Source organism: Solanum stenotomum, chromosome 11 (genome assembly GCF_019186545.1).
Source record: "Solanum stenotomum isolate F172 chromosome 11, ASM1918654v1, whole genome shotgun sequence".
NCBI lineage: Eukaryota > Viridiplantae > Streptophyta > Magnoliopsida > Solanales > Solanaceae > Solanum > Solanum stenotomum.
The window spans coordinates 20,508,647-20,523,540 of record NC_064292.1 but is presented as its reverse complement, the minus strand read 5'-3'; positions in this window follow the sequence as shown (position 1 = coordinate 20,523,540).

The window sequence follows — 14,894 nt, the reverse complement described above, 5'->3', positions numbered from 1 at the left end:
CTTCATATATCTTAGCTCCTAGCTTCTTTCATGCTCCAAATCCTTGGGATATTATACCATACATAAGATGAGAGAACACTCCCAAGTAATGTTAACTAAAATAATAGTTACAAAAACAGAAAGGAAATGGGAAAATTAACTTCAGTAAATTAGATCTTAGAGAGGTTAAATGATCAAATTATCTGAAAGCTCCATAGGAAGTGCAACAACAAATTTGCAATATCTTGATGTCAAAGTGAAACAACAGACTTAGACTCTAACTCATCGCCAACAATCAACTCTTATCCCTTGATGTCAAAGGGTAAGTTTTGGCAGCAATTACCACCAATCCAGTCAATCTTGAAAGATGTCCATTGGAATTGTAATAGATTCAGTTTCAAAATGCAGAACTCAAAAAGTAAAGTAAGTTGAAGTTCAGACTCACTTAGCAGCAATTAAAACTTCTAGCAAAGAGATATATGTTGACGATGGGACAATAATGGCACATAAAACGTCAAGTGAGGGGAATTCTACGAATGACAGAAAGAAAAAGGAATTAGCGAGCACTTATGCTATCAGAAATCAAAGAGAGCCCACAAAAAAGCAGACATCTCCTTGGATATCCACTAGATCGCTCCACCATGAATCAACTTCAGAGGCAGATATTCAAGTAGAGAAACTTCAATTGCACAAGGTGTAGTTGAGATGTGTAACACATCACATAGAGTGGATGTAGGACCAGAGAGTGTTCCTTAAGGTCTTTCTTAACCCAGACAAGGACTTTGCAGTTTGACAAATCCAAGCAGGTAAAGGAGTATGCTTCTGAAGAGAAAAGGGGGAAATATGCAAAGTCATGAGTATGCTATTAGGAGACCAACTACTCGTTCTTTAGCTCGAACAATGAAATGAAAGATAAAGACAAAAGCAATAATTGTAAAAGAGTATCAGTTCCTGAGAAATTTGTATATCCTGGTGATGGCTATACTTTATTTCAGGAGAAAAATTATGAGATGGTCCAACCAGATGCTGGTAACCTAGAATCCCTTGTTGTGGAAATGACTGAGCAGCTGAAAAATGTGCAAGAACATATAGATGAGAAAGGAAACTCAGCAGAAAAATTCAAGAAGAAAGCATTGGACTAGGAGTCTGACAAGCAAAGCCTAGTTTTTGCTTTGGAAACACCTGGCAGAAAATCTTTTCTAGGATTTGCACCAAGAAGCAATCTGGGGTAACTGAAGATCAGAGAGACATAACTAAAGTATCATGCTTGAGATGGGTGTATTAACATATTCTTTTATAAAAGATGAAAGTATCGAGATATGGTTCAATACGTTATTACTTTCACATGAAAGATACCAAAAACTAACGGACCTGTCAGAATCAGCTGCTAGCATCTTGTAGGAATTTAACAATCATTCTGACTTTTCCCATTCAAGCCGTCTATCATAGACAGACTCATCAGCATACCATAACAAAGCAGCCATCTTCTTAAGCCAATATCTTGGCAGTGGTTTATCAAAGTCCGCCCATTCATAATCTCCACCAAGATTGTGAAAACAATGGATAAAGTTACATGTTGTTCCACGGGAGCATGACTGTTAACACATGTGTGTAATTCATGTTAAAAGATAAGAAGTATGGAAGATCTTAATATCAGAATCAGGTAAACAGTAAAGATGATTGTTAACTAATTTACTCCCTACAAGTACTACTGACAAAAAATAGAGAGTAACAAAGTAATTAACACAAAATTAACATTTATAATCCAATCATTTCATTTGTAATTATTTAGCTATTTAAAGTCGCAATGTAACATACATGGCCAAATAATTACAGAGTAGTTTCTATTACAAAGTAACAAGTGGTATCAATTACACTTTAATTCATGCTGATCAACTACTTCTTCGGCAAATGGCTACACAAAAATTATAAAATTTCTTAAGTACTGAATGATTAAACCAACTACTTCCGGATTAGAATGAAGATGAATCATGAAAAGGATTATAGCTAGACTTGAATGACAACAAATATACAACTTAATTATTTGTTATATCATCCTATCCTTCTACCAAGCACAATAGTGAGAATTATAGCCCTGAATCCATTACTCTCAGCTCAACGTACCATATGTTCTGTTATCTCTCCCTTGATAGCCTATTGACAAAGATTAAACTATAAATCTCTATTTGTTGCAAAACGTGAAATTTAGCATCCAGACACCAGAATATGATAAAATATAAGTTAATAAAATAACATATACATGATAGTATACAACAAGGAATTTTTTGAAGTTTGAATTAATTGATGTAGCAAACCGAAGCACTATTCCACTTTCTTTAGTACTGCAGTTAGTATTTCCTCAGCATCATCAAAATTCCTACAGCCACGTAAAGTCTGTGCATGAGGGAAGATATTGGAATATATGTTTATACAAGGGAAAGCCAAACATTTAAAGGAATTCTTACCCAAAATAAGCATCAAGTTGTCCTAGAGCGTAAGTAGCTCCTAATAAAGTCTCCTACCAATTTATGTTACAAGCTGATACGTATTGTGAGTCAGTAATATCTTTACATTCTGAAACATACACCATTGCCCTTTGATATACTCCCTCGCGATTTGGAAATTCCGCTTACAATACAGGAATTCAGCAAAAAGATAGTGCAACATTGCCTATACATCACGATATCAATATATTGTAAAACTCTGTCATTCGTGATGTCTCACAAGGCAAATCCATACCAAAGAAACTTACATCACGACAAAAAAAAATTGATGGGTGTAATACTACTACAATCTAGAATCCCAAAAATCAACAACACTAGAAAATCAAAATCCACCCCATGCAATAAACCCAGATGTAAGAAATTCAGACTTTTAAAGGTAGAAGTTTCTACCTGATAAACTCTATTCCAATAAAACCCTTTCGATATGAGAAAGCTTTAGCACATCATCTTTATTGTTCTGTCCCTGGTGAACAACGACAAAATCATAAGGGATTTCATTATGTCGGTGGCAAACATAGAGAAGATCGTGAATGGATCTAAAAGAGCTTCGATTTCAAAATGGAATTTTCGTATCTCAACAGATAGTGAAAAAATCAGAGAAGTATTTTGAAATCATTCTTCAACTTGTTTTGTGAAAAATTGTTACTCTTCGTGTTGATTGAATAGATACCTGGGCGAAAATCCATAGTTGAAAAGCCTTGCAAAATTTCTGATTTAGGGCAAAGAAAATCCCTTTTGGGAGACTTGGAGAGTTATTTTTTATTGTTTATAAATTTTATTTTTGGCCAAATAAAAATGAGAGGGAGAGTTAAATTTATTGGAGGGAATATAATATTTTGGTGAAAACTTTAAGGCCACACTTGGTAGGTGTTGTTTTTACAATTATAAAAATAGCACACATTAAAAGTGTAGTCATATATATAAATAAGTGTGGCCAATTATATCATGAGAAGACAACGCTTATAAAGTGTAGCCTATACTACTAAAAAGCACATTTTACAAGCGTTGCTAATATTACCATGGTCAAAAGCTAAAAACTAAGGCTACACTTTTCAAGTGTAGCATTAAAATATTTAGGCAACACTTTACAAGTGTTACTTTGATTAAGTGTTGCATTAGGTCAAAAATGGTGTAGTGAGCGTGTGAAACTATTTTTGAACACCCTTTGAGCCTTACCTTTCTTTGGAAGAACCTTGATGAACCCTAGACCTTACTTGAACCACTACCTACAATCCTCTTGAGTTGTGGTTTAGCGAATAGTCAACTTAGGCCAAAAGCCTAAGTTGGTGGTGTGGTGAAAGGGAAAAGGAGAAGTCAAGAAGTGCAAGAAAAGCCCCCTTTAACCCATGGTATTGCATAAAAATGGAACCACTTCAATTCAAAAAAAAAAGAAAAAAAAGAAAGGTGGAATAAAGTACAAAGGGAATCTTGTTTCAAGCAATCCATGGACGAGAATAAAAAAGGTGACTTAGAAGCACTAGAAAAAGAATTGATAAAGGAAAAGAAGGGAATATCTTAAGAATGCCACAACTCACGAGGAAAAAGTCACTGAGCCTAAATGACCATACCTTTGCACTCAGCCCCATTACAAGTCTTAGAAAGACCCTTTTGATCTTGACTAAGCCGAATCGAAAGTCGATTGGAAAATAAGGGCAAACCTATGGGTGAAAACATGCATTGTGTTCCTCTTTTTTTGAGTGTGAGCATTGCATCTGAATGCAGATCTTGAATTTATTAACCTCTGTGGGTGAATATGGAATCATTCTTCATGTGAGGGCATTTATATACTTTTTATTGAGCTTGAACTTGCACAAGTAGCAAGTATTGTGAGCATGAGAATCATTGGTAATTGTGTGTCACAACTTGAATCTTTGAGTACACAATTGATCCTTGCATAAGTAAATTGAGTCTTGTTGTGTGCATTCATGATTGAGTCTTGTGTAGCACTGTTTGAGATACCCTTTTTGAATAGTTGAAATCAAGTTTGCTTGAGGACAAGCAAACGTCTAACTCGGGGGTGTTGATGAGTCCATAAATTGGACTCATTTAGGGGTTTATTTTGATAGAAATAGTGTCCTCGAATGCTTATTTTGGCTCAATATTTGAGAAAACTCTTAAGTTTCAGGAATTATAAGTTTTAGTGGAAGCATGGACACTTAGGCCCAAAAAGGAACAAAAAGGCTGAAAAGAACGAAGAAGCTGAAGCATGAGCATCACTAAGAACCTTTGGTGATTCACCAAAAGGACAGACTCCGCCCTTTATTCCAGTATGCGAAGCCTTGAAGGAAGAGGATAAAAAAGGCAATGAAAAGAGCAGTCGGTGCTTTGCTGAATAGTTCCGCGAAGCGGTACTATACCGTCCAATGGTCCAGAACGTGAAGATGCTGTAGGCAAGCACTCAACGGCTATGAGACAGAAGAAGGGCGAGTCGCCGAGTCATTCGGCGGACTCGACTAACCTCGCCGAACTATCCGCCTGCACTAATCTCTGATGGCTATAAATACTAAACTCTTTATTAATTTTACAAGTTCCAAACCATTATTATTATTTTTAGAATAGAATAGTACGTTCTTAGATATTTTTTCTCAAGTTTGGAGAGGGTTTTGTGGGAGACTTGAATAGAGAAGGATTTATTCTTCCACAAGTTGGAAGTGGGTCTTTTCCATTCTTCTTCCTTTTCTTAAATCAAGGTTTAATTTCATATACCCATTTGATTTTAGTATCATTTTAGGTGTATTTTGTTATTTCTTGATGTGTGGCTAAAAACTCCCATTCTTGGGGTGTGATTTAGAAAATATGTGTTGATATTGTTGTTGGGTCTTGCTTGCTGATAGGGTAGATGTATTTAATGGTGATTTCACCTAGTGTTTGTGGTTTAATTTAATGGGTTTGTAGTTGCAAATACAAAACCACCAATGTGTTTTCGGCTTTACCGAGAGAGAGGTCGCGAAACCAAGACCACTAGACTGATGGCCTACGGAGTTGGTCGACATGAGGTTCAGTCCGAGAGGGTGAGCCCTAGTCCCATATCCTAACACTCAACTCGAGAGAGTGAGTGGGGTAAGGCATAGGCTGGTCTTCATACGGGAAATAGGTGTCCGAGAGGAACCCATTTGAAACGGGGTAGGTTGCTCGAGAGGGAACTTATTTCCATCTAAATCTTAGCCTAGTCAGTATTATCTTTCAAATTTCATATTAAAAGCATGTACCCAACGATTTATCTCAACTTGTATTGCAGTCACACCCCAAGAACATTTCCCCATACTTGATTTTCTTCTTAATATTTGTTGTTTTTACTACTTGTGACAAAACCCCGAATCGATATTTGACACTTTTGTGTTGCCCCCTTTAATTTACTATGTTTTTGTTCGTTAATGTCTTTAGATACGACTAGTTAGAGCTTAATTTTATTTTTCAATCATTTTTCAAAACCACTTACTTGGGACACGACCCTAACCTTTAGTCGGGTTACTATACTATCGATGATCGTATACACTCATACCGTAGGTTAGTGTCATTGGTCACGATAAGCATCAACCACTGATTTTCACGCCCACTCTCTTAGGACTCTACCCCAACTCTTGGTTGAGTTACTAAACTATTGTGTGATCGTAGATACCCAAACTGTAAGACGTGTCTTGATTTCGCAAACATCAACCCACTATTATATCCATTTAGACAAACTATTTCCGAGACAAGTAAATAAAAGGGATTTTTTTGGTAAGTAAGTAACAAATTGTTGATTAAGTAACAAGTAAACATGATCCAACTTTGAGTTATCAATATGAGATAGAAAATAGGGTATATGTGTTCTCCACAAGCTCTTAACGCAGTAATTCTAATAATAGTAATCATTTCCTAGTGTTTAACATGCAAAGTTGGGAAGTTAGGTATCCCTAAGTGATTGGTCCTCCAAGTAGGGAGTTTCACTACGCACCTTGGTCTGGCTTCAAGTGTATGTTTTCCTAACCCTTACCTTCACCTCATATTAGTCATTACAACAACGTAAAGTTTAGTTTTACTCACACACCAATTGACACTACATTATTAGATAGCAACCACTAAATGCATGTTGTTTAATCCTTTTCTCATTCATTACCTCCTTGGTAAGACAAGCAGGAACGAGGTGAGTTCTAACGTTGGCCACAGTTAAAAAGACTTCTAAACGAAAGGATTAACAATACATGCATAAACACTATTCAAGAATTAATTAATTATTATTCATACTTTGTTAATTGCTAATGGTTTCCACAACCAAAGTTATGGATTTAGCTACTCATGCTTGAGAATTCACAATTCATAATTAGGTTAAGAGAATTCATGAACTTACAACTAGAATTGATGAAAACCCAAATCTTGAATTGAAATTCAAAGAGAAAATTGTATGAAACGATTTTGGAAATCAAAATGCTAAAGTTTGCAAGTTAATTCCCAAAAACACAAAAAACTAGAAGTTTACAGTAATGTCTAACCCCCAATGAGGATTATAACTCCTATTTATAGAAAACAAATCCTAAATAAAATAGAAAACAAAATAAGGAAATAAACTGTTGGGACGCGGCTTCAGTCAGCGATTTGACCTACGGATCGTAGGTTAACCTACGGTCCGTAGGTCCCCTCCGTTGCTCAACACTTAGACAAATTCTGGAACCTTCATCTTTCATATCACCATCTAGGGTTGTGCAGGATGGACCGTGGGTCGACCTACGATCCGTCGTCTGCTCCGTGGTTCCAAACTTGTCAGACTTCCTTGATCTTCCACCTACGATGCATCACCTACAGTCCATGGGTTGGGTTATGGTCTGTCTTGTCATTCCGTGGTTTGAGTTTGGAAACTCAACTCTCAGACCAAGACTTACGAATGCCCACCCACGGCCCTTCATTGGACCTATGGTCCATGGGTGGCTCTAATGGTGGTCACTTCTTCTCTTTTCAGCTTGCATCTTGATCAACCACTTCCAAGCCTATTTCCTGCAAACATGATACACAACATTATTTCTAATACAAAATAACCCAAGAAACACACAAACTCTAAGTGAAACACACCAAAAATACCGTAAAATTACAGTATATCAACTCCCTCAGCTTAAACTTGTTGTTTGTCCTAAACCGACACATTAACACCCTAAACGACACTTATGTAGAAGCAGACGTACAAACTCAAGCAATCACATGGCTTTTTCAATCAATTTTTATTACCTTAGTGCAAATCTTTCCATCTAGACTCAACAAGCTAACTCATGCTGATAATAACATGACATAGATTGACCAATAAACACCACCACATATAGTTCTCACAATCACCAAGGCACCAATTATCCAACAATGTAACTAGTGCCTGTAACGACTCGGAAAAATGATAGGTTAAGCAAGAGCCTATGACTTTGTGTTGACTTTATAATGAGGTTCTATGAGGGCTTTTTATGTAATTTCGTTTTAATTGTTTTATTATGTGGGGTTGATTTTAAATAATTTATATTATATATATAAATGATTTTAGGTCTTAAAACATTCCTTTAACTCATTATTTTTCCCAAATCAAATCTCAAAGTTCTTTGTCTCTCTATATCTCTCTCTAACTCAAGAAGAAGAAGAAGAAGTGGGAGCTAGGGTTGAAGATTTCGAGTTCTTTCTTCTTCAATTTTTGTGGGTTTTCAACTTAGAGGTATGGTGACCCTTGATCCTTGATCAATCTTTCTTTCAAGGAGTCCAATCAAAAGAGTTTAAAAAAAAATGTTTCAAAGAACAAAAATCTCAAATTCTAATCTAAGCATGGGTTCATTGGCAAAACGTTTTCTAAGCCATTATATTGATGAGTTAATGTTTGATTAATGTCTTTAAGATGATTTCATATGGAATTCCTTGAAGAACCCATGATTTCCCTAAACTCCTAAATTTGCTTATGAAGTGGGTCTATTTCTATAAATTCAAAGTTGATGGAATTATGTGTAAAGTGAATTGTATTGATATCTTTTGTGTTGTTTAATGTTTATTCATGATTAATTGTTGATAATGGGTGAATTAAGGGTGGTAAGCCTTATGGGTGAAGTATTGGTGATTGCTGGGATTTTTGGTGATTTTGGCTATGGCTTTGAATTATGGTAAGAAAGCTTGAACTCTCTTTATTGAATTGATTGTTGTTGGTAGGTTGAATCCACCTTTTGTGGAAGTGTTATATCTTGTTCTTGTGTGGTATTATTGTGAATTGTAGCCATGAAGGCATTGGGGAAGTTGTTGCATAATGTTGGAATATTGTATTATTATGAATTGAGGCCATGAAGGGCATTATATGAGTGTTATTGTATTGTTATATTATTATATATAAATGAGGCTATATGTAAAGTCCTGTATGAGGCTATATGTAAAGTCCTATATGAAGCTATATGTAAAGTTTTATGTGAAGCTATATGTGTGAAGGTATGATGTGAATGAGTTTATGTGATCTTGTGATAATCCTATGTAAAGTGGATAGCATTGTGATATAAAGTATGATTTTTCTCATGATGTATATATGAAATGATGTTGGATTATGAAGTATCCTTAGATGATAATGTTGTGACTTGGTTGGTAGACTAAAGTGTCTCTCCTTGTTACTTAAAGTCTTGAATGCATGAATGTGTGAAGTGGGCTAGAACTAAGAAATGGTGCCTTTTCTATAAATGCTAAAAGAGGAATTCTAGGCCAAGACTTGAATCGGCAAAACTAAGAAATGGTGCCCTTTCATAAGTCTAGCTTTCCTAAGTAAATGTATAACCTTGAAGGATGGGCCTTAGGGCGAAGTTCCCTTCTTGAGTGAGATGATAGACTTACAGATGGATGGAGCCGGAACGGCATGATAATCCTTATCTAAGAAAGTCAAATGAGCTATCCTTATGAACCTTGATTGGCCATGATTAAGAAATGGGGTCTTTATTGGGAAGAGGTACTATGAGTTGGTTGAACTAGAAAAGAAACCCTCTCTAAGTACATATGTGATTGAATACTCTATGGGAAACAAGGTTAGCACCGAGTGGATGTGGTTAGGAAGGTGGTCTAGTTTAGTATGAGATTAGGCACAATGAACTTCCTTGGACATCTCCTAAACCATGTGCCTACATGGGTTGCTTATTAGTTCTACCTTTGGCAAGTAGAACAACCTCCACGGAATAGGATAGACTCCGGATTCCATACGTAGCTAGTATGGTCTATGTCGGTTATGCCTATTCCCATCATGTGAGATGTGCACTCTAGTTATTGGATAGGTTCTACAACGTGTAGGTAGTAGTATGGGATGCTATCTACACATGGCACGAGTAGGCTTTGAAGATACTAAAGTGAGTTCCCTAAGTCTAACGACTATTATATGGAAGTCCCCTTATGTGCTTGAATGTCTCCTAAATGATTTCTTAAAGAATGTTGGTCTATTGATGTTATGTTGTAAAGGAGATGCCCTTATCTAAGGTAATCTTGAGGAACACTTAAGTGTGCTTGAAGAGGTTGTATGGGCAGCCACTTCTTGTATCACTCAAGTGTGTCTTAAGGTTATATTAGGTAGAGGTCCTATGGTAATGAAATGGCATGTGTTCCTTTAAAGTTAAGCATGGGTTGTATATGAATATATGTTGAGTATGTATACGGTTGGCTATGGTTTTATATGTAAACATTGACTTGTATTATGTCTCTTATACTTATGAAGTGAAGGTTTTATCAAAATGATATGAAAGCATACATTTCTTGTAAATGTCCGTTGTGCATATTTTCTTGCATGGTCTCCATACTTAGTACTTAATTGTGCTAACCCCCCTTTCTTTCCCTTTTTGACTAAAGTGTAGGGGTTTGGAGATGGTGACATGTCATGGCTACTTGATAGGTTTCTAAGTGTTGAAGATGAAGACTTAGTGAGTCCTCATAGATTCGAGGACAATACCCTACATGTTCCTTTTGATGTATTTCTAGTATTTTGTTTAAGTCTTGTATGGGCTTAGTTCCTATGTTGTACTCCAAAGTATTAGATGGTTTATGAGACATATATAGTTTAAAGTTAGATGTTTTAAAAGTCTTTCGGTTGCTTATTAATGAAAGTATTCTTCGTGTGTGAAGAAAGTTTTAAATTCCTTGTGGTTTTTTTTAGTTTTATGCGATGAATGAATGCTAAGAGGCTTGTATTAGACCTCCGAGAGGTCGAGTACGCCGGTTACGACTAGGGGGTGCTCTCGGGTCGTGACAGTGCCCTCACTTCAAAAAAAGATCCTTTTTCACACACAATAGATATGAATTTCAAGTTTAAAGATTCATTCAACACTCACGCTCACAAGTGGCGTCATGTATAGTTAATGCTCAATACCATAGGCTTGCCATTATTTTCACAGCTTAGACTCTCCAAACTAGTCATTAGGATCACTATAGGACTTTCTTAGCTTGTAAGGTAGGCTCAGGGTCATGTAGGGTACATTAGGGTACTTGTTAGTGACTTTCTGCCCTCTTTGACATTACATTGATTTTTACCTCTTTTCTCAACCAATTCTTGACATCTTTTTATTTTTCTGCTCATTCCCTTGATTCTCTTTCGCACAGATGTGACTTTTGACTTTATAGCTCTTATTTTATTTACTTTCTTCTTTTTCTTCCACTTTATTTTTTTTTGTTTCTTTCTGCACTCTGGTTATTCATCTTTTTGGTTTTTTTTTTTAATAAAGTCATATCTTTTTCTATCTTTTCTTTTTCTCTTTTCATCGCAAAATTCTTTTCATACCCTTTTTGTTTCGATTTTGTTTTTCATAGCCACCCTCAACTCATGCATTTTGCATGATTAAGTTGCACAATATCCGATGTCGAACCAGGGCCAGGATCAAGGTAACTTTTGAAGTAGCCAACGTCAACATAGGCTTTTGGCCAAAGTCAAGGTGCACATGTCCAAGAAGGGACCGGGGCCAAGACAATTATTTAGGGAAGGTGAGTTAGGTGTATTGAAAGAAGTGGTCTACATTATGCTCAAACATTTGGATCAAAGGGAACATTATTTCTTTTGATTGCATCATTTTAGGCTTGAGTGGACTTATTTGAACAAGGGCCTATGATCATTTCCCAACTTCTAGCCTAGATTATCTTAGCAAGACCAACGGGGTATGTTCTAAATTGGCACAGACTATATGAACATTCAAACTTTTCTCACACACACTTGGCACATTGTTTCATTATCAGATTATTTGATTACCTAGTTCAAGTCTTAGCTTGAGTCATGAGGTCAAATCGATTACTTATCATGCCATATTGAGATCCAACACATTCAACTCATTAAGCCTAAAGATCTAGCACATTATAAACGTTTTGGACGAGTATCAATTTCATGTTTTTTATGCCATCATGCTTTCATTCTTCTACTTACTTCTACACATACAATTCTAACATGTCAGTTCAACAGAAAGTAAAATAGTCTCTTGGGGGAAAGAACATTGGCAAGAAAACCCCAAGAGAGGATTATGAGTTGGGTTACTCAGACTTCACCCTATCACTCACAATCCTTTTACCCCACCCCTAACAAAATAAGGTACATTTGCCCTTAATGCACAAAAAAATCAGAGTAAAGTTTCGGGTGAAGAAAACCTGTGGCGAAAATGCGCTGAAGACCTCTTAAGAAGCGGGTGGGTCCAGTTTCCCGGAGCTTTCTATATCGACAATAGGGATACCATCAATAGCGCCCTCACCAACTATGGGAGCACCATCTGAAGTGCTTGGAATGCCAGATGGGACATAATCCACCTTACGAGACAAATGGTGTCTTCTCTCCTCATCAAGTATAGACGCCCTCTAGGCCACCTCAAACTACTCACGCTCCTTCTTCCTCAATCGTCGAGCCTCCTCAATATCGAAAGTGTGGCCGGATAGGGGGCGCTTCCTAGTAGTATGAGAAGAGTATGGTGGTGACATAGTATCGCCAAATAGAGCAGTCATCACCACATCATCCTCCATTACTGTAGGGGAAGACACTGGTACCTCCACAGCAGGGCCTAGCAGGGCCCCAACATTAGCACGATGGCTATCCATCTATGGTGCATCAAGGTTGGCATCATCCCATGTGGCTCCCTTTGTGGTGCATCAATGTTGGCATCATCCCGAATGAGGTTGATGTCCAATGTCTCGGTTGCCTCAAGCAACCTGTCACAATTCCAAATAGGCACTGAAACCTTCCTACAGAAATGGAAAATCAGAGACGGGAAAGGTAGGGTGGTGGTGGCCTTGAAGTCCCTCTCGTTGATCTCTGCTATCTGAATGTGGGCCACGTCAATCTCTAAATCTTCCATAATGGTTGCCTGCATCACGACCCGATCACATGTAAGAATATTGCCGCCTGAGTAGGGGACAATCAATTCTAAACCAATAACCAGAAGAACTTCGCAGCTAAGCTAAAAGTCTCCTTCCTGATACCTAGAGTAGGATTTCAGACCCACTCAATGTGCTCTCGATCTGCAGCAATATGACGTGCCATCCAACGAAGCATCGCCTCTCTCTGAAAAGAACCACTCTAGATATTGACCATTTTGTAGTCATACTATGTCGTATTAGTAGGTAGAGTGTGGCCTGGGCCATATATGAACCGGTGAATGGTGGCCTCTGAGATGTCAAGCAATAAACCCCGCACCAATGTGGACTGGAGTGGATGTTGAGCTGTGGGCTTGGCCCGCTTAGAGATGGAATTTGGATTGTGGATGCATAAGAGGCATATAAATCTCTAGTCATCTCCTCGTAGTTCCCGAGGCCCCATGCCATCCAATTTCATCTGTGCCTCTTGAATAGATCCTAAATGGCGGGTGCAGTGTGGAGGTTGCCTGTAAGGACCCTGCGCTCCTCAGTAATTGTCGAAGTTCGTTCACTGTAGTTCCATTATCATACAACTGGTATTGTCCAACCACCCACCATATGTTCGGCTCATCGGCCTTAGGTGCACGCTTATCTCTGGGTGGTACAATGGTGTCAGAGGAATCGACCTCAGATGAATAAGTGGGGATGCCTATAGAACTAGAGTTGGTCTGCAACTCTGAATCGGAAGGTGTGGTCCCCTCCTGACACTAGGCAGTGACCTCAACCTCGTCACTAGTAGAAACAACCTGTAGGGATCGCCTAGTAGTGCAGGGGCAGTAGGGGAGTTCCTGGTGGTAGGTGGAATGTACTCGGTATTATTGTCCTCATCAATCAAACATCGGGTAGGATTGACAGATTTGGACTTGCCTTTTTGTTCGTAGGTGGGAGCTTGTTTCGGAGTCATGGTACCTGTCGAAGATTTGTTAGTACTAAAACACGGCAATAAGACACATGGAAGAATTTTAGAACAAGATTCGGACACAGACAAGAATAAAAAAATTTCTCAGACAGTAGCTGAACTGGTTGTCATGACCCGAGAGCACCCCCAAGTCGCAACACGATGTACTCGACCTCGAAGAGGTCTTATACAAGCCTCATATATCATTTATTGCATACGATACTTGAAAATAGAGAAGAATTAAAAACATTATTCACACACGAAGACACTTTCATTAACAATAGCAAGGGAAGACTTTCTACACTTTATACAATATGTCTCAAACCATCCAGGATGTGAATACAACATTGGGACCAATCCCATACAAAAACTTTTACAAAACTAAAGACATTTAACATAAACAAAAGACATAAAGGGGACATGGTGGATCTTGTCCTCGAAACTATGAGGACTCACCAAGTCTTCATCTCCAAGCTCCTTAGAAACCTATCCATCAATCATAGAACACCAACATCTCCAATCCCTACAGTTTAGACAAAAGGGTAAGAAATGGGGTTAGCACAATTAAGTACTAAGTATGGAAGCCAATTCAAAAACATGCAAAAAGGGACATATGAGTTGAAAGTCATGATTTTATGCCATTTGAGTAAAACTTCATGAACATTTATCATAAGAGGCATAATATAAGTCAGAACCAACACATAAAGTCACATACATCACCTTTAGTCAAAACCATAGGTAAGACTTCACCTGTTACCTTTACCTTTAGCCTCCACCTCAAGAAATCCTTCATGTTACACCTTGTGCAATGTATGGGTAGCGTCTCATATCCCCACCCACATCAAGGTACCACACTTAAGATCACTAAAGGTGAACTCACCATTCAACATACTTCACATTACAAGTATTCATGTTCAAATAGTACCAATATACAACACATAAACACATTTATCAAGTAAGTCATTCCACCATCTTAGGACCTCTGTCTAAATTTACCCTAAGACTCATCTAAGTAAGATACGAAGTGGCAGCCCATAAAACCTCTTCATACACACCTAGGCCTTCTTCAAGGCCACAATAGAGAAGAACCTTTACATTTCAACACATCATGCTAAGCAACTAATTTCATCAATATAAGATACTCATTCATCATTTCATTTAGACAATAAGCCAAC